This window comes from Rhinoderma darwinii, chromosome 1 (assembly GCF_050947455.1).
Source record: "Rhinoderma darwinii isolate aRhiDar2 chromosome 1, aRhiDar2.hap1, whole genome shotgun sequence".
NCBI classification, from domain to species: Eukaryota; Metazoa; Chordata; class Amphibia; order Anura; family Rhinodermatidae; genus Rhinoderma; species Rhinoderma darwinii.
The window spans coordinates 595,563,205-595,585,234 of record NC_134687.1 but is presented as its reverse complement, the minus strand read 5'-3'; positions in this window follow the sequence as shown (position 1 = coordinate 595,585,234).

Sequence of the window (22,030 nt, the reverse complement as noted above, 5' to 3'; positions counted from 1 at the left end):
GCATCATATGTTCATATGCCCCAATGGAATTTTCTCCAAAACATGAACATTGATGACCCCAGTGGTGTAACTATAGGGGTCGCAGCAGTCACAATTTGGCCGAAGCCAGGGGGGCCCGTGCTGCCCGCACCACATCTATAAAAAGTTACTATAGTAACTGGTGCCTAAGTAATAAACCACATGGGCCCCTGTTACTATAGTAACTGACAGTAGTTACCCTCCGCATTCCGGAGCGCAACATTGTGCGCAGCGCGTGACGTCACGACGCTGTGTGCTGCGCACAACATCCCGACGCTGGATGGAGTCAGGACCTCCGCTACGGTCGAAAAGGAGGGTACGTTTAATATTACTTTCTGTGAAAGCTGATAGGTCAGGGTCCGACACCCGAGACCACCGCCAATCAGCTGTTTTGAAGGGGCCGCAACGCTCGCACGAGCGCTACTTCTCGTTCATTACGGTTGCTTGCTCACACTCTGAATCGCCGACACGGATGTTGTGTGATACTGTCTGCTGGGCAAACAACATGGTAGGCTTAGATACATGACTCATGTGTGATCCTGTCTGATGGGCCTTGAATCTAAGCCTACCATAAGGTAGGCTTAGATACAGGGCCCAAGCAGACAGTATTCTTATACTGTATAATATTAATGTCTGCTGGGGCCCCGTATCTAAGCATCTTACCATGACCACATGGTAAGCTTAGATACATGGCCCATGTGTTATCCTGTCTGATGGGCCCCGTATCTAAGCCTACAACATGGTAGGCTTAGATTCAAGGCCCATCAGACAGGATCACACATGAGTCATGTATCTAAGCCTACCATGTTGTTGGCTTAGATACGGGGCCCAGCAGACAGTATCACACAACATCCGTGTCGGCGATTCAGAGTGTGAGCAAGCAACCGTAATGAAGGGGAAGTAGCGCTCGTGCGAGCGTTGCGGCCCCTTAAAAACAGCTGATTGGCGGTGGTCTCGGGTGTCGGACACTGACATACTAATGTTTTTTTTGTGTTTGTGTTTTCTTACAGGTTCGGTCGTTGGACTACGTCGGATTCGACTGTCTGGGTTTTTTTTTATTTCAATAACATATTTTTTCTATGTCTGTATGTTTTTTTAAACTCTTTTACTACCACCTTAGTAATGGCTGCTGGCTGATTGAAAGCATCCATTACTAAGGCGGGCTTAGTGTTAGCCAGGACAGAGGCTAACACTAACCCCCATTATTTCCCCGATACCGACCGCCACCAGGGGTACCGTGAAGAGCCGGGTGCGACCCAGTACCCGACCATCTGTAGTCATGGTCGGTCACTGGGCCGGCCGCAGGCTGGCATTATTAAGCTGGGAAAGGCCAGAAACAGTGGCCCTTCCCATCCTGGTAATGGTAGGCTGAAGCTGCAATGTTGTATCTGGCTGATTATAAAAAGTAGGGGGGACCCAATATAATTTTTTTTTTTAAATTTAACATTTGAAAGAACGATGTGGGGTTCCCCCATTTTTCCTAACTAGCCAGATACAACACAGCAGCAGCAGCACACTAGTATTACCAGGGTGGGTAGGCCCACTGTTTCTGCCCTTTCCCAGCCTACTGATATTAACCTGCGGCCGCCCCAGTACCTGACCATCGCTACAGATGGTCGGGTACTAGATTGTACCCGGCTCTTCCCGGTACCCCTGGTGGCGATGGGTACAGGGGTAATAATGGCTGTTAGTGTTAGGGTTTTAACGGCTAATGTTACGCCCAGCCTTAGTAATGGACGCTGTCAATTAGACAGTGGCCATTACTAAGGAGGTAGCAATAAAGTTTAAAAGAAAATACATTGACATAGAAAATATTTTATTGAAATTAAAAAAAAGCCCACACAACCCTCATTAACCATTTTATTGAGAGTAAAAAAAAAAAACGTAATCGAAGTAGTCCTTGAATCCAAAGAAGTCCAAGAACTGAACGTGTAAAAAAACACAAACACACAAAAAAACAATTGTATCACATACAAAAGAAAAGCAATACTTATCTTACCTTTCCTGGTCCAGCACTGGAGCCACAATGTCATCGAGCTAGGATCTATATCTAATCCTATCATGTGTGATACTGTCTGCTGAGCCAATGTATCTAATCCTATCCATAGCTATGAGGTCTTAGTGCTATGGATATACTGTCTCCTATATATACACATATACATACAAGCACACACATTTTTTTGGGGGGACATATGTAATGGGGCTATTTTCCATGATGTTTTAAGACTTAAGTGACACCACCGGTTGCTAGTGCTGCATCGTTGAGTCACTTAGGAGACTCAGCGATGCAGCTGAAAGCTGCGGGTCGTCGGCCATGAGAAGTTTGGGCGGGGCCCAAGAAAAGCTTTTGCATTGGGGCCCATGAGCATTTAGCTACGCCCCTGGATGGCCCATCATTGTTTATACAGGCACAGCGATATGTACATTTGGATGGCAGTGTCTAGTACTTCAGCTCGTCATATTCAAGGAAAAGGTGCTGATGGTCTTGTAGGTTGGTCACCCACCAATCAAACATTGATGTCCCATCCTAAAGTTAAACCATCAATGTTACAGGAAAAGTCCACTGTGGACAATCTATACTTGTTAGAAGGATTCCCTGATAATAAGCAGATCACAAAGTGTCACCCCAGGACCGAGCGCAGCACCAGCACACGGTAAATTTAAAATGTAGTTTGTGATGCCAACCCTTTCGGGTAATGTGTGCTGTGCTGGAGAGGATGGGAGTTATAGTATCTGGCTTCCTTAGTGTCAACGGTGTAGCCGGTGGATAAATGTAACTCAACCTTTCCTCCCCCACTCATCCTGGGCTGGTACAGTGAAAGGGGGGCTGCCCTATTGTGGATGATGGTGGTAGTTCTTCCCCCGGGGCATACCTGTCTAGTGTATGTAACTTCCGTGGTCGCTGACAACAAATTCCTCCCATCCTGTCTACGCCCTTCTCTCCAGAGATGTATGCATATACGGCCGTCCTGTTCCGCAGCCACCACTAGGCTGCGCTCACGAGCTCAGTCCAGTCTTAAGAAGCCAGAGCGATTACATGTGTGAGATTGGGCTGTTTGCTCTCAGATCACCATGGACTATAAGAAGGGCTCTGCCCTTCCCTGCATTGCCTGAGAGTTGTTGTTGTTCTTGTTGTTGTTGTTACCCTAGTCTGTCTTTGCAAATGGTCTCCTAAGTGTTTTCCAGTTCCCAGTGTTTCCCATTCCTGCTAACTGTAACCTGTATCCCGTGCTATCCTGGTCCAAGTTCCATATTGAGTTAGAGTCGTGCTGTGCTGAGTACCATGCCTGTCCTGCTACACCACGCCTGGTGCCTGCCTTCTGCCTAGTCCCAGCCGAGCCTGTCTTGCTACTGTCTGAGCTACCACAGGTATGAACTATAGACTGTGACCTGTGTCCTGTTGGCCAGCTGCCATACTGTTAAGTTGACACGGCCCAGTGGGTCCACGTACCCAACGTGACACTAAGCTCAGGCCATGGACCCCAATGGTCAATCCAAGACCATGATGACATCACAAGAGATGTGGGCAGATATGCTAGACCTCCGGTCTCGACTGGAGACATCTACTAGAGGGCGCAGTTCATCCCATCTTGATATTCACGGACCACAAGAACCTCACCTATCTCCAAACGGCCCAACGACTGAATCCCCGTCAGGCCAGGTGGTCGCTGTTCTTTCCCTGGTTCTCCAAGATGGCTCACTTTGTTCCACTGATCGGCCTACCTTCTGCTTCCCAACTGGACAATCTCTTCATCCAACACATCTTCTGTCTACACTGCTTGTCTCTGCATATTGTCTCGAATCGGGGGGTTCAGTTCACCTCAAAGTTCTGGAGAGTCCTCTGTGGACTCCTGGGTGTGAAGTTGGACTTTTCCTCAGCCTACCATCCCCAGTCCAATGGTCAAGTCGAGAGAATAAATCAGATTATGGAGAACTATCTACTATACTTTATCTCCAGGCAGCATGATGACTGCGTGCAGCTGCTTCCTTGGGGTGAGTTCTCCGACAACAACCACACTAGTGAGTCCACCGCCTCAAGCCAATTCTTCATTGTCTACGGCCAACACCCACGAATACCTCTCCCTGTTTCAGCTACATCCCAGGTACCTGCAGCTGACTAAGGTCTGGCTGTCCTTTAAGAATATCCAGCTGAGGGTGCCATCGTAGAAGTTTGCTCCCAGGTTCGTCGGACCATTCGAGATTTTGCAACAAATCAACCCTGCCTCCTACAAGCTTCGGCTGCCTCCTACCCTCAAGATCCCCAACTCCTTCCATGTCTCCCTTCTGAAACCTGTGGTCCTGAACCACTGCTCCAAGATTCTTAGTCCTGCAGTGGCTCCCAGCGGTCCATCAGATACTTTTGAGGTTAAGGAGATCCTGGACACCAAAAATGTAAGAGGAAGAACCGTTTATTTAGTAGATTAGAGGGGGTTTGGTCCAGACGAGAGGTCCTGGGAGCCAGAGGAGAATCTCAATGTTCTTACACTCATTAAGAAGTTTCTCTCTCATTCTGGTCCCAAGAGGAGGGGGCGTAAGAGGGGGAAACTGTAACGTCCATGGTCGCTGACCACAAACTCCTCCCATCCTGTCGACGCCCTTCACTCCAGAGATGTATGCACATGCGGCCGTCCTGTTCCGCAGCCACCACTAGGGTGCGCTTGCGAGGTCAGTCCAACCTTAAAGGGAATGTGTTGCCAGAAAAACATGTTTTTTTTTTTTTAATTAAACATTTAGTGTGTAGGTGATTAAACATTGTTCAAATTTTTTTTATTTTTTTCACGAGTCAGGAAATATTATAAATTAGATTCTAATTTATAATATTTCCCATTGCTGGTCACTAGATGGAGCTATTCCCAAAATTGCAGCATTGCAAAATTGGGTAAAAAGCCCTCGCTCTAGTGAGCTCTCAGCATCCCCCCCTCCTTTATCCTGGCTAGTGCCGGGATAAACGAGGGGTTTGAACGGTCTAACCTCCTACACTGCGTGTCGCCATTTTTTGAGCTAACACACAGTGTAGTAGGTTTACATACCGGAGTAAACGTACACAAACACGAACATACATTGAAATCTCTTACCTGCTCCTGCCGCCGCGGCTCCCTCCGGCCCGTCCGCTCCGTCTGCTGCCGCTGGTCCAAGTGCACAAGTCCGGAAGCCGCGACCAGAAGTAGCAATCTTACTGTCCTGCCGCGACTTCCGGTCCACAGGAAAATGGCGCCGGACGGCGCCAATTTCAAATTGGACTGTGTGGGAGCGGCGCATGTGCAGTTCCCACACAGACGGCGTACACAGAAGTGGATGGGACGGGAGCCGTTCGCAGTCCCTATGGGACTGTGGCTGCCGTATTTCATGCCCGTCCCTGCATTGCCTGAGCTGTCTTGTCGTTACCCTAGTCTGTCTTTGCAAATGGTCTCCTAAGTGTTTTCCAGTTCCCAGTGTTTCCTGTTCCTGCTACCTGTAACCTGTATCCCGTGCTATCCTGGTCCAAGTGCCATATTGAGTTGGAGTCATGCTGCGCTGAGTACCACGCCTGTCCTGCTACACCACGCCTGGTGCCTGCCTGCTGCCTAGTCCCAGCCGAGCCTGACTTGCTACTGTCTGAGCTACCATAGGTACACCTATACGAACTATAGTATAGACTGTGACCTGTGTCCTGTTGGCCAGCCGCCATACCGTTAAGGCGGTATGGCCCAGTGGGTCCACGTATCCAATGTGACAGTGTATCTCTGGCTGATGGCGGTTGGGGTGCCCTTAATGTAGCGTGCAGATGAACCAGACACAATAGTTCTTTGTACAAATAACTCACGGTTTACTTGTAACTTGCAGATAACGATAGACAGTCCTTGCCCAATGATGGAGGTAGTAGTAGTTAATCAGTACTTAGGTAGACCAGCTGGTGATAGGTCTTTAAAGTAGGTTTCCAATCTTTCTTCCTTTCAGCAATACCTTCTGGCTTGATAGCTATTTAGTAGACAGCTCCCTTAATTTCTATAGATCCACTATACAATCTAGCTTCTAAATCTTCGCTAAGAGTGGAAATAGCAGGTAAGCTACTTCCTTCTAATGCTGGGTAGGACGTGTCCCGGTGTTTCCCAACAAAGCCTCTGAGGCCCACAAATACCTCTCCTTCAGAGATGACTGTATCTTTAGACAGCAAGTTTTCTTGGATGCTGCTACAAAGTTGGCTTTCAGGTATGCTTCTAGTAGGACTAAGTCTCTACTCCACCTTCCTTTCTCTCAGGTATCGGTGGCTGATGTAGGCCCAGACAGTTACACTGGGGCCTAAAGTACTGCTGGAGGTAGCGTCTGATGCGTATCACATCCAGACTAAGTCTTAGCTCTACGGAAACTAAACCAGGCTAAACCCACCTTCCAACAACATCCATGTCAATGCGCCTTCTAGTGGATACCTAATTATAAGACCTCCACAGCTTCTACTGTGGTTTAAAGTGATAGTACATAATTAATACATTGCATAGGACAATTATATAAGGCTATAACATGGTAAAACATTCAAATGATTACATCCTCTTGATGCACAACGTAGTGGAACAAAAGTACAATTTCTGGGATACTACATAACCACTCCCTATGCAGAAATTGACCTGCGGTGCAGATTGTTATATCTACAGCATGTAAAATTCTGCTGCAGATAGTGCAAGCATATGTTGTGGATTTTCCCAATTGAATTTAAGCAAATCCTATTATCGCAGAATTTGCTGTAGATTACCTGCAGATCCACAGCAAAACATGCAATGCTAGCTAAGTTTAAAATATCTATACTGAAAGTTCAATAAAAAAATAAAAATAAAACGCTATATGAATTTTAAAATAAAAAAACCCACTATGATCACCTCACCTGGCGCTCCAGTGACAATGCTTCCATAGTCCTAGGCTGCTCTCTGTACAACCCGCCTTCTGAAATGATGTGTCATGTCAACGTGTGACCGCTGCAGTCAGTCACATGGGGAGGTGGTTATAGTGTTTTTTTTAGATACCAGGGAAATCCGCACCATTTGCTGGATTTGCTGCAGCTGATTTCCTTGCGTCTTTTTGCAGATTTACTGTGGATATTCTCCATAGCAAATCTGCTATGTGTAAACATAGCCTAATAACCTCAAACATTTATTACTCCACAGGATAAGTAATAAATGTCTAATTGGATTCGATGTTGAATCGGATCATGATGACAAGGGTGTTCTGTGTCCCAGAATCTCTACTTGAGGCATAGGGATAAAGGGGAAGAGAAACATGCTCATATTACATATTACATACACCATCAGGAATTCCTGGCCTCCCCCCCACGAGGGGGGTTGAGCGGGAGATAGGGCACATTGAAAAGCAAACTAGCAGGGTCTATTTGGAGGGGTAGGGCAGAGAAAGGAGGTGGGTATCAGAAGACAAAGGGGAGAGACTAAGTGCCAGAGCTCAGTGGGGGAAGGGGAGGAGGGGGCTGGAAGAACTGAAACTGGCAGGGGTGGAAGAGTGGCCAGGGGGAAGACGCAAACTGACATGCGCTCTGAGGAGTGACAGGGAAGAGACAGTGGCTCTGTGGGGGCAAAACGGAAACAGTGTAGACACTGGGAGTAGCATGGAGACACTAGGTGGCATGAGCAGGGGGGCACACAGATTGAAGGGATCTGTAGATGAGAGGGCAGTGAAGAGATGTCTTGACAGGGACTTTGCATACCTCCCAACTTTCCCTCGCAAAGAGGGAAAACCGATGCGGTTCGCGTCAAGCAGCAAGTTTTTTTTCCTTTTAAGCCACGCCTCCAATACCGCCCAATCCCCTTCTATACACACGCCCACACAATATCGTGCTCCCATAGTGCCTCCCACACAGTATCATGGCAAATAGCTTCCCCCACACAGCATAATGCACTCCAGCTGCCACTGGAAGCATAATGTCCCCATAGCTGCCACCATAAAGTATAATGCCCCCATAGCTGCACCCATACAGTATAAAGCCAACACAGATGCAGGTACATTATAGCGCAGGAGGTGGCGGCAGCTGGATTCAGGCTGCGGCGGAGAGTGGGCCCCTTTTTTTAAATTTATGTCTGGCCCCTGACGGCAGTACCGCCAATAATGCTCTGATGGCGGCCCTGCATACACACTACACACACACAAAACACACTTACGCACTTCAAACAGTACACACAGTACAGTACACTACAAACTCACACTACATACACAGTACACACACTACATAAACAGTACACACACTACACAAACATACTACAGCACTACACAAAACAAATGCATGCATTCACACACTATGTAGAAACATGTATATTGGAAGAAGCTTTTTGACCCCCCCCCCCCCGGTAGTAGTTTTCAGCACACTGCTTTCGCTACCGGCAGCACCATCCCCACCACAGAGCAGAGGCTACAGAAGCTAAGAAGGTGATGTTGGGGGTGAGAGAGGGGGTGTTAGAAAGGCTCCAGGATTCTCTATTATCTCCTCTGTGGTGCCTTTCTGTGTTGAAGATCTGTGAGATCATGTGACTATGATATAACTGCAGGTCTGTTCTTGCCACAGAAGCTGCACTGCTACTGCAGGGCTGGCAGCATCTTTCCAGATGTACCGCCCTATACAGTCAGTGCCACCTGAGGCAAGAGTCTCACTTAACGTCATGGATGGTGTGCACCTGATTATTGTCAAGAGACTGCGCAGTGTATATTAAAGGACGGGTGTCGCGGAAAAAAAATTTTTTACATCAATTTGCTTTTAGTGTTTTATTTAAAAAAAAATATTTATTTGTGTGTTTGTGTTTTGCTTTTTTTTTTTTCAAACATTTTCTTCTCTATGGGGGCTGCCATTTTTTTTTTCATCTCTGTATGTGTCGATTAACGACACATACAGACATGGAATACGGCACATACAGCCCCATAGAGAATGATAACGGGAGCCGTTCCATTCACTATGCTGTACGCCGTCTGTGTGGGAACGGCGCATGCGCTGCTCCCACACAGTCCAAATGGAAGGTCTTCGGCCGAGCGACATCCGGCGCCATTTTCTTGTGGACCGGAAGCCGCGGCCGGACAGTAAGATGACTACTTCCGGTCGCGGCTTCCGGACATGTGTTCTGAAGCAAGCACTAGGAGCAGAGGGAGCAGACGGAGCGTACGGACCGGAGGGAGCGGCGGCGGCAGGAGCAGGTAAGTTATGTCTGTGTTTGTTTGTGTTATACTGTGTGATTACCACTGTATGTAAACCTACTACACGGTGTATTCACTCGAAAAATGGCGGCACACAGTGTAGGAGGCTTGAACATTCAATCCCCTCCTTTCTCCTGGCACTAGCCAGGATAAGGGAGGGGGGATTCTGTGAGCTCACTAGAGCGTGTGTGTTTACACCAAATTTGCAGCATAAAGCAATGTGGTTGCTTTACCACATGCCAATGCTGCAATTTTGGGAATTGCTCCCTCTAGTGACCAGCACAGGGAAATGTTATAAATTAGAATCTAATTTATAATATTTCCTGACTTGTGAAAAAATGAAAAAACATTATATCAATGTCTAATCATGTATACACTAACTGTTTAACTAAAAAAAAAAAGAAAAATTCTAGCGACACATTCCCTTTAAGAATTATTTATTTAATACATTTATTTATATTTTAATTGCGATTTTACTTTTAAGATTTTTTAAATAAAAGTTACATATCTTTTTTTTTTACCCTTTCGATTTGTTTTTTGCCATTTTTCTTCTGTTGTTTTTTAAGTGGCTGAAAATATATCCTGTAGATTTTACAAAAAAAAAAAACACCCCTTTTCCTCAAAAAAATCAAAGAATCCTAAAAAGAACAGCTCTGTGGAGCCCCCTATATTTGTTTGCATCCACTTAGAAGGGAGATTACAGCATATTGCTTAAAGGGATAAAGGGGTGGAGATCCCAAAGTGGTAGAAGGGTATTTGCCCCTTTGCACATACAACAATTTAGCCCTGAACATCAGTAAATTCTTTATTTGATAAGTACATCATAACCTTCATAGTAGTGACCTTGGGGTCAATATCTAGCTTTTTTTTATTAGACATTTTTGTATTTTATTAAAATGTGTGTTTACTTACCAGAATTCATGACGGCTTTATTACTTATGCTCCACAAAATGTAATATTAAACTATTATATTTTTGTAGCATAACTGATAGTATTCATAGATAGAGGGAATAAATTATCTCAAAACTGCCCCACAAGGACAATAGGATTTTTTTCTTTTTTTTACAAATATTGTTTAGATATTTTTTCATTATTTTAATTTTAATTCCCCGTTTTCGTCTTCTTCTTCTTATTATTATTATTATTATTATTATTATTATTATTATTATTACTACTATTATTACTAGTGTTATATTCTGTAAATTATTTTAACAGTTATTATATTTTGTAGTTTACAAAATTTACTCAAGTTTTCTTGGTCATTTTCTAGATCTGTGACCTGCTGATTTCCTGATAAATTAGCTGGTCAATTAGAATCTAATTTGGGCACATTTAATGGTGAATTCTATGCTTACAAGGAAAGCAAATGTGTTTTTAATTAAGAAAGCTTAATGATTCATTTTGTTGTTGAGTTATATTCCATTAGTATTTGTTGTGTTTACTCTAATAATTTATTTTAATTGCAAAAATCAAACGTTACATAAAAACATATGGAAGCAAGGTTAAAGAGTTTATCATTATAACGTTGTACCAAAGCCAATTTAAGTATTTTCTTTTACATGATAACTATATTTTCTAACTACAATCCTTATGTTGCTTACACAACTTATTAAACTTACCTTTTACTGTATATTAAAATGGGTAAATCAGCTAACAAAAACATTAGATACACACTGCTGATGTAATTTGCTTTTGCAGTACTTTACAACAGGGATCAAATGTCTGTTGATCATGCTGTATTTGATATATTTTACTTTATTAAGGCATAAGCTACTGTAGGTTTTGCTGTCATTATTGTGCCATTTGACTACATTGGAAGAAAAATGGAAACACTATTGAAAACCACATGTGATCTCATGGTAAACTAAAGGTAAAATATCTATAAGAATATTAAAAAAAAAAAAATTTATATAAATTTGTATTCATATAATTATGTGTTTATATATGGTATTTTTTCCCTATTGTAGTCATTTATCTTTTTACATTTTTAATTTATTTATTTTTATATGAACTCCTAACTGCATTACCAATTTGTGTAGATTATGCCTAAAGTTAAATCCCAGCAGCTTATTTTACTTTTTGTGATTTATTTTTTTTGTTAAACCTTATATACTTATTTTTTACTCTTTAGACTTTTTTCTGTGTTTTTATTATGTCACTTTTTTCTGCGTTTTTCTTTTTTAAATGGCTGAAAAAAAATATCCTATTGTTTTAGGCAAAAAAGGCTCCTTCCACAAAAAAATTTCAAAAAAGAACAGCCCTGGAAAGTCCCCTCACTTTGTTTGTATCCAATAGGGATATAGAACATGAATACAAGAATACAACATGCTGCTTGAGAGGATTAGGCTGGGTTCCCACGTAGCGTAAACTCTGCGGAATTTCCGCAACGGAATTGTGTGTGTAAATTCCTCAGCGTTTACAGTAGCAGCAAAGTGGGTGAGATTTAGTAAATCTCATGCCCACACTGCGGGGAAAAAATGCAGTGTAAGCATTAATAACTTGACCTGCGGTGCAGATTTTAATTCCGCAGCATGTAAATTTTTGCTGCGTTTTTGATTATTTTCCATTTTGGGTGTTTCCCATAGAATTCAATGGGATACAAAACCCGCAAGTGAAAACCAAGCTTTGCGACTAATGAGCTTTTACGCCGCAAATATCACAACGCCGGAGGGGAAAAAAAATCATACTTACCCGGAACGACCTCCTTCTTCCTGCAGTCCGGCCTCCTGGGTTGACGTTGCATCCCATGTGACCGCTGCAGCCAATCACAGGCTGAAGCGTCACATGGCCTGCAATGTCATCTAGGGAGGCCGGAGCGGACGTCAGGGAGGGAGGGGATAAGTATGAATGGCTTTCTTCTGCAGCAGAATTTCCATCTGAAAAATCGCACCACAAAGTTCCAGGTCAGACACGCTGCGTGATTTTTAATCAGCATATCCGTCCCGTGGGAACCCGGCCTAAGGGGGTTGAGAAGATATGTCAAATTTAATTTGGAAGTCATTTTACATGACTATAGAAGCCCATGGCACACCCCTGTAAAAATAGTATTTTTCAAGACTGTAAGCGTGGTTCTAAGATTTTTTTTCCCCTAATATTTGCAGTATTATGGCTCTGTATTATTCTAGCTCCAACATATTCAAACACTTGTAGGCAGTGGCGGATTAAGTGTACCATGGGCCCTGGGCTGTTGACACAACTTGGGCCCCCTCCTTCCCCCTCACACGCAATCCAACCCCCCTACCTGTTTACACTGTACCTGTCTTTGCCACTGACCTGACAGATATAGGTTTTAGCACTAGATACAGCTGCTCTGTATTCAGGATATAAAGCAGCTGTATCTCAAAAAGTAAAAATAATTTTTAATAAAAAGTATTTAGAAAGTTGCACCAGACACTGATACACTGTCTTATTAAAGAAAAAAAAATAATAATAACAATAATAATAATAATAATAATAATAATAATAATAATAATAAAAAAAATGGTAACACTTCTCTTTAAAGTGAAACTAAACTTTTAAAAAACTTTTGACATGTCATACTGATATGTTAGAACTTTTAATCGGTTGGGGGTCCGAGCACTGAGACACCTACCGATCGCTAAAGTGAAGCAGCAGAAGCGCACGATTGAATGCTGCACCGTTTCGCTTCTGATCGGCACTCCTCGGAGTGGTGTATGTCCATACACCGGTTGCTCGGCTTTCCGAGAAAAGCAGATCAGAAACTAAGTGGCACAGCGGAGCCCTGAGAGCTTCTACCACTTTGTTTTAGCAATCCATGGGGGTCTCAGTGCTCGGATACCCACCGAGCAAAACTTCTGACATTTCACTATGACATGTCAGAAGTTTTTTAGAAGTTTAGTTACACTTTAAAGGGGTTTTCCCGTGAGGGAAATTCATGGCATATCCTGTGGATCCTGTCAGATAGATGTGAGTGCCACCTCTGGGACCCGCTCCTATCTCTAGAACCGGGCCCCCTAAACCCTGTTGTACCTCTTTCTGCTATCGCTGCCTCCCGGCCACTTCCTGACTTCATGGACTTTCCGTAACTTTCATTCAGTTATATGAGACTTACGGAAACAGCGTAGCTCAGCAAGCTATGATGTTTCCATAACTCATGAGTCTGACCATATAATCAGGATGGGGCTGGGAGGCAGAGCGAGCAGAAACAGGTAGTAAGGGGATTGGGGCACCCCGTTCTAGAGATAGGTGCGGGTCCCAGAGGTGGGGCCTACATCTAGCTGACATTTATGACAAATTCTGTGGATCCTGTGGATATTTCATAAATTTCTCTTATGAGAAAACTGAGGACTGTATGGGGGAGATTATATTGCAAGGGGAGGTCAGGTTGTCTGACTGACTGCTGGGGGCTCTATAGCGGGGTCTGAGTGTCCGATTCTGATGTCTCTGGGGGGGGAGATAGCCCTTCCATAGAGTCCTCAGCAGTTAGTCGCTCAGACCCCCCCCCTACAGAGCCCCCAGCAGTCAGTCAGACAATCTGACCTCCACTTGCAATATATTAGTAACTACTGAGGGGAAGGGGGGGATTATGCTGAATGGGGTGGTCTAACCATCTAAGTGAATGTAGAGGACTCTATGAAGGGGGAATTATCCCCCTCATCCCCCATAGAGCCCTCAGTATTTCAGTATTTATTATACAGGGGGGGGGGGTTTGAACGTCTAACTGACTGCTGAGTGTGTATGGGGGGGGAATTATTATCCCCCCCATAGAGCCCTCTGCAGTGAGTTAGATGCTCAACCCCCAATGCTGTATAATTAATCGCCCCTTAGCGTCTGCCGTCAATCAATTGTTGATTGGGGCAGGAGGCGAATAGCAGACTAACCTTCCTCATCGCTCGACCACCGTCCTGCTCTTCTGTTCCTCACTGGTGGTACGTGCAGTGTCAAAGAAGGGCGTGTTCTACCATGACTAGCAGACGCACGTCTGCTAGTCCTATCCAGCCCCTGCTATTGCTGTCCCTCCCCCTCCTCCCCATCAACAGCAGCGCCGGCGGCTCTATTCCGTCCCAGTCCGCCCGTCCCTCCCTATCAGCAGCGGCCATTAGTGGCGCTAGCATGCTGCATAGCTGCATGAAACTGAAGTGATATTTTAAATTATGTGCGATTCATATGATAATCCGCTACTGCTTGTAGGGGCCATACAGAAAAAAATTCTGCTGCTCTAACTTTCTTGGAACTGGCCATTTTTATATTTAGATGAAAATCATCGTTACAGTGCAGATTTTATTGAATTATACCTGGAAGGTGGAATGTACACTAAAGTATCCTATTTTCTCACCCATTTTAATGTAATTGTTTTGAGTACACCCACTCTGTGCACTATAATACTCACTGTCCTAATTAATGTAAATGTATTTGTAAAGTACACAATCACATTCTTAAGGTTAATAACAGCAGACATCGCAATGTAAATCACATCTGAGTATATTGCGTTAGAATCTATTATTGTTTCGCTCAGTGAAGGCTCCTCATTAGCTTTGGTGTTTTCCTGTAAAATGACATGAAAGAAGTCAACACACATACATACAGTGTCACATATGGGATCACATATTCCTATAGAGTATCTGACCCGTGAAAGTAGTCAGCGACTTGTAATAAGCGATATTAAAAAGGCAGTGATTAATGTGTATTATGGGAAAACAGACACAAAAGAATTCTGGTAAATCACAAATCTTTTCTCCTTCTCTTAATGGTCTTTACGTCTCCCATAGATCTGAATCCAGACAATTCAATCTCTGTTATTCCAACAAATAGACCTTGCTTTACTGGTATAGTGGGGGGCAGGGCCAGACCGTCAATGAGGCGAGATGAGCATCACCTCAGGCGGTGGCCTGTTGCCTCTCTGAGGGATGGCGGCGCCACTGAATTCAGCCCCCACCCCCTTCTGCACTATAATTGTACTTGTGTCTATCGGACACACATACAATTATATGCATTAACGCTGAATGGCGGGCCACGCAACGTGCCCTGCTGTTCAGCGTCTTTCAATGACGCAAGTGGCGCGATGATGTCATTGTGCCGCTTGTATTGTTGAAAGACAGGGCAAGGCAGCCTGCCAATCAGCGCCTTTCAAGAACGCAACATTGAAAGGCGCTGATTGGCCGGGCAGAATGACTTGTTTTAGCACTCATCACCTTTTAATGACGCAAGCAGCGCAATGACGTCATAGTGCCCCTTACGTCGTTCAGCCCAAGCAGACCTGCTCAGAAGAGAGCAGGCCTGCATTGCAAGAGGCCGGCACAGGAACGGGTTTAGGTGAGTATGTAAAGTTTTTTTTTCTGTTAAAAATGTGAGGGGCTATATGTGGAGCGTTATCTACAGGGGGGCTGTATGTGGGGGCTATATGTGAAGCACTTTCTACAGGGGGGCTGTATGTGGGGGCTACATGTGGAACATTATCTACAGGGGGGCTGTATGTGGGGGCTATATGTAAATCACTATCTACCGGGGGGCTATATGTGGAGCACAATTTACAGGGGGTGGGGGCTATATGTTGAGCACTACCTATAGGGGTGGGCTATGTGTGGGAGCTATATGTGGAGCACAATCTACAGGGGGCTATATGTGGGGCACTATCTACAGGGGGAGCTATATGTGGGGCACTATCTACACGGGGGGCCATGTGCTGGGCACTATCTACAAGGGGGCTATATGTGGGGCACTATCTACAGGGGGCTATATGTGGGGCACTATCTACAGGGGGCTATACGTTGGCCACTATCTACAGGGGGCTGTAGGTTGGCACACTATCTACAGGGGCTACTATCTACAGTGGGATCTATGTAGGACACTATGTTTGTGGGGCACTGTCTACAGAGGGCTCTATGTGAGGCACTGTCTACAGGGGTTCTCTATGTGGGGCACAGTGTATGGTGCTATTATAATCATGGACACAGTGTATGGTTCTATTAGAATTAGAGGTGCAGTGTATGGCACTATTAAGCTTAAGGGCGTTGTGTGTGGCACCATGATAATTTTATCTTCGTTTAGGGTCAGTTCAGACGGAATATTCTGCGGAAAATCCGCAGCAAATACAGTAGCAGTAAAGTGAATGAGATAAAACAAATCTCATCCACATACTGCGTAAATACTATGCCTATTCGTTGCAGGCTTTCCCCAATTGAATTCAATGGGGAGCTAAATCCTGCAACAAATAGCAGTTGTTTGTTTTTTTTACGGCGGGATCGCAGCGATTCCGCGGCAAAAAACGCAACTCAGAAAAAAACCTCATACTTATCCAGAAGTCTGTGTTCCTTCTCCAGCATGGCCTCATGGGATGACGTTTCATCCCATGTGACCGCTGCAGCCAATCACAGGCTGCAGCGGTCTCCTGGGATGAAACGTCATCCCAGGAGGCCGGGCTGCTAGCAGGCCGGTTAGTGCTGCAGTTTTCTGAAGTGGACATTGCGGGTGAAAAACGACACCACAGTTTGGTGCGGTTTTTCGCCAAGAATTCCCTGCGCCGCACAGGGCGGATACGCTGCGTGCTTTTACGCAGCGTATTTGCCCCATGCAAACTCAGCCTTATAGGTGCAAAAATGTTTGAACAGCAAGAAGCTGAAGACATCTAAGCGGAAAACTGCAGAAATGGTCCATGGCCGGGAGAACTCATGATAGGGATCTTCACCATATGGAGACGTCACCTGTGAGTCACTTCATGTAAACGTTTATTCTGCCTCTTATCAGTACTGTAGTCACTGTATGATCTGCAGCAAGATAATGGGTGGTGTTTTTTTTATTGTGAGGCTGCTAGTGATGTAGAACAACCAGCGGGATGTCAATCCAGATCTGGGGCGGCACCATTTAAATTTTTGCCTCAAGGTAGTAGAAAAGCTATAATCGGCCCTGAGTGGGGGAGATCTGCTATACTAAGCAAACACGGCAGAATTATCTTACAAATTGTGCCAAAAAAATGTGCCATATTAATTGTATAACAGTGTCAACTGTTTGAAAGTGTCAGGAGAAAAGGGCCTGACTAAGAGGAGTTGTCAAATGTGCAAATATTAGTGAAGACATGAACTAATTATTAGTGTATATGTACACCAACCATGAGGTAGCTTAAGAAAAGGAAATGTGATATACTGTAAATATGTGATGAACCCTATTTTTCCGACTTTAATTTATGCAGCTTAAAGCACTATTGATAAAGCCTTTAACGCGAGCGCTCTGTGCTCCGGGGCATACTACCATTCCCAGCAGCTGCCAGATTACCTTTGGTACACATTGTACGGTTCCTGGATCTCCAGACTCCCAAGCATGTGTGCATCATTCTACTGCTTGTGCTACTAGGTGTGCCCATAGGGCGGGTACACCCTCACTTCCTGCATTTTATAGGGCCAGTGTGTGCACTTCAATCCTTCCCAAGTCTATCCTTGTCAGTTACCAGGGATATTAGTCTGCTTTACTGGACACACTCAGCCTGAGCAACTTTGGTGCAACCTTGTTGTGTCCCACAAAGTTTACTGTATGCATCCTGATTCTAAATGCCTCTGAATTCAAACAATCTCAAACTGCCCCAGGATTCATAAGGACCCTTAGCAATAAGGACCATTTGATTCCTGCACTATGCCTAGGTGTTTTGTTCCTGCTTTGTACTTCTGGTTCTGATCCGGCTTGTATATTCGACTATGTTTGCCCTTCTGTTGCCCATATGGACCAAACTCTATCTACCTTGACCCATGCTCTGTCTGACTACAATTTTTGTCTGCTGCCTTTATACTGCAACCTGGTGTCTTTACATCATTTACACACCAGACATTGCTATCGAAGACTGCTTTGGGGGTAGCGGCCTGGGAATTGGCAGTGGGAAATTCCATACCTCCTTGAGGGGTTAAGGGTGAAAAACCCACAATTTCTTAGACCCTGCTCCCTGGTTTAGTCTTGAACCAAATCCATTAGTGGCTGAGTGAATGTACATATGTGGTGGCCTTGTTACAAGCTGATGTAACGTCTATGGCCGCAGCCAGTCGTTCTAATTTACCCTATGACGGCCGCGGCCATGGACATCTCCGCGGCATCTACCTCCTGAGAGACGCCGGCACTCACTTCCTGATCCAGAGACTGTCTCCCGCAGGGAGCGCGCGTCCGAGCGTGCACGGACTTAAAGGGCCAGTGCGCGCACAATTGCAGGAAATCTGCAATTAAGTCCAGAGTGGTGCTGGACTATAAAAAGGGCTCTGACCTCTTCATCAGTGCCTGAGCATTGTTGTGTACCTAAAGTTTGTCTTTCAAATGGTCTCCTAGTGTTTTCCAGTTCCCAGTATTATCTGTTCCTGCTGCCTGTACCCTGTATCCCGTGCTACCATGCCTCTGTGCTGTCTAGAGTTCAAGTCGAGTTGTGTCTTCTGCTGCATCTACTGTGTCACACCCCGCCGGGTGTCCGTCTACTGCCAGAGCCTTATCTTCAGCCTAAATCACCGCTACTGTCTACATTGCCTCAGGTACCCTTTCTGGACTATAGACTTTCTACTGTGCCTGTTTGGCCAGCTGCTATCCCGCTATGCGGTACAGCCCAATGGGTCCATAACCCGCACCGTGACAGCTGATTACTATTTTTTTATTGTTGCATTGCATCATAAATAAAAAATGAAGGGAGTATGGCTAAAGGATCAGATTACAAAGAGTTAGTTTGTAGTCTGGTACACAGAAAACATATAGGACTTCTTTGGAGTGGTAGACACAATACAGTAGAAGATTTTTGATCAAGACTTTTTGCAAATTTGCTTAATTTTGCATATTAGATGCATTAAAATATTTGCAAAAAAAGTTGTTGCGAAGGTGAACATAGCCTTTAAGCCAAAGCAAGATGATGTGCTCAGACAATGTTTGCTGTCATGTGATTGGCCAAAAGGGACCACATGGTGGCAACCTTTGCACCTCAGTTTGAAAGGTGAAGTGCTCTCTACCAAGTAGCACATGCTGGCTTGCGTTCCTCTAAATAATGCTCTAAGTTACGGTGTATTAAAAAAATGTGGGCACCGCTAATATAGGAAAGGGGGTGCTACATATATGTCCAAACAACAACTAGACAACCAAGAAAAAGATGTCACATAAAATCACTTGTGCACTCCCAATATCTCAGAAAAACATTTATTTATTATTAAACACCATTTATACACAAATAAGTCTTTAAAAAAAATTGAAAATACACAATAACTTGGGTCCCCTGTAATATTTGGGTACCCCTGTAGTACACATACAGTATTAAATAAGACAAAAAATACCAGGGAATCCGAAAAATCAATGACTTATAATAATACACTTATGTCCCACATTGAATCAATGGGTAAGCGAAATAAGAGATAATAACCAATGACTCAAAGAAATCTGCCAGACAAATAGCAACCAGGTCATAAAATAATAATTTCCATTGTGTTCCCCAAATGGGAGAAAATAAAGTACAAGTTAAAAATATTGAATGACGTCCAAGAAGCGATCCTAAAAGATATAATGAAGTAAGAGGAGATCTCATTGAACAAATTGTAAGACAAATGAGAAACAACATGGTCTATGAAAGTACTGCAGTGAGAAGCACATGCGTATAGCCGCTAGAAAGTGCAGCTTCCCTGAGCGACATGGTTTTACTTAATAGAGACTATGACTACAAACCAAGAACGGCAATCAATTTTTTTTTTCTTGGCAACTTCACAAAAAAAAAATCACCCAAAGAGCCATCGGCTTTTTATATACAGTATATCAGTTTCAACTGCAGTTGTACCAGGAATTGTAATATATTGCAATAAAGTTGAAATTTAAATGGAACTGGAGGACTCTGTTTCTGAATTATTTGCTTCCTTTTTAGATTAATTTACAATTTATAAATTTTCTTTTTTGCATAACGAATACTTGAAAGGCTTGTTATTGAATGTATTTAGGTAACTGAGTAGGTATTTTTATAATTTTCAACTAAATGGTTGATAAACTTAAAAAGAACCTATCAGATCGCCTGACATGTCTGTCTTAGTAAATACTTGTACTTAGAACTCTGCGTTGTGTTGTTCTGCTGTTAATCCTCCTAGAAATTTATGAATAAATTGACAACTGGGTGTTACCATTCTTCTTGTCAAAGAAGTGTGTCTCTACACAGTCTAGCAGTATCAGCACTGGTTGAACAATATCAAAGTTTGTAGCGACACCCCTCCCCAACCCCCAACTGTTAACACGCAATTGTCAATGTATTAATCAATTTGAATGAAGAATAACATAGGAATGGAACAATGCGAAGTTCTAAGAAAATATGTTTTAGAATTGTTATTTTATGGAGTTATTTTGTGATGTGGTGACAGGTTCCCTTTAAGTTTAACAAATATCCACAAAATCCCATTAACTGCACTGAAAGGACTGATTGTTTTGAGTGACTATGACATACTCAAAGAGAAGTGAGGTATTGTTTGAAAGAGACACAGAAACAGAAGTTGCTGCCCATAGATCTCTATGGGGGGGGGCAGCAGGAGGAGGGAGCAGAAATAAAGAGAGAGACACAGACATGCTGCTGCACATAGTAGTCTATTGAGGGGAGAGGGAGCAGGAGCAGAGGGAGAGACACACATACTGGCTGACCATAAAAGTCTATGGAGAGAGAAGATAGAGCAGGAGGAGGGATCAGAGAGAGAAGATAGAGACTGCTTGTAAGAGTTATATGTCACCACAGTGCTAGATTCTCAGCTACACTGCTCATTACTGCTGTATAATGTTCTCCATGCTGCTTCTTCTTCTTCTAAGGGTGTGCCACAGAGAGATAGTGGATGAGGATGTTCTCTGCTCTGTGAGTGCTGTGTATGGGAGACATGATAGAAGATAAGCTCCACTCACTACGTCAGGGAAAACTGATAATTAGAGGCAGAGCCTGCAGTGGGAAAACTGCTAAAAGTGCAGAGTACAAGTCATATAATGGTCAGGTATTGTGTTATTTCTCTTATGTACACACATGTGACAAATTATTCTTGAAAGTCATCAGCCAACTTTTCTTTGGGCTCATGCAACCTTCCAGCCTATTAGAGCGATAATACCAGTCCCCATAAACTTCTATGAGATACTACTGTGGCTCCTTATGCATTATATGTATGAAACCAGCTTTTTTTATGTCAAGTTTTATATGAATCTGACAGAAAACAAATCATAGCATGCTCAATTGCAGCTAGTGGAAAATAACTTTATCATGACGATGTACAGAGCACACAAAATGTATACGGCTTAGTAGTATTGTGCCACTGTAACTATATTGAGTATATTGCAAGTATATTTGTTTATATAATGACCATTATTATTGTCACGATCAGTGGGCATGTGGACACACTGGGCCATGCCGCCGTAGTGGGATAGCAGCTGGCCAACAGAGTACCATGTCAATATATAAATAGTCCAACCAGAAGGGTACCTGTAGTGGTTCAGACAGTAGCAATGGCTAGGTACAGATGGGACCTTGACAAACACCAGACGTGGTGTAACACAGCAGGCGGAACCGGTGGCACAACACGACTCCAACAGGTTTAAGGCACAGGATACAAATATCACGGGATACAGGGTACCGGTAGCAGGGCACGGGAACAACAGGAACAGGATAGCACTAAGGGACCATTTGCAAGACTAACATAGGAAAACACAAGAACGCTCAGTCAATGAGCAAAGGGGCAGGGCCCTTCTTATAGTCAAGGGTGATCATGGGCTAATTAATAAAAATTCCCATGTTTGCTCGCTGGCCCTTTGAGACTGGGCACCAGCATGCGTGCGCACTCTATGGGATACAGCAGACCAGAGCAGAAGTGAGCGCTGGCTTCTCCTGGGGAGGAGATGCGGGCCAGCGCTCACAGATCCATGGCCGTGGCCGCCGGGGGGG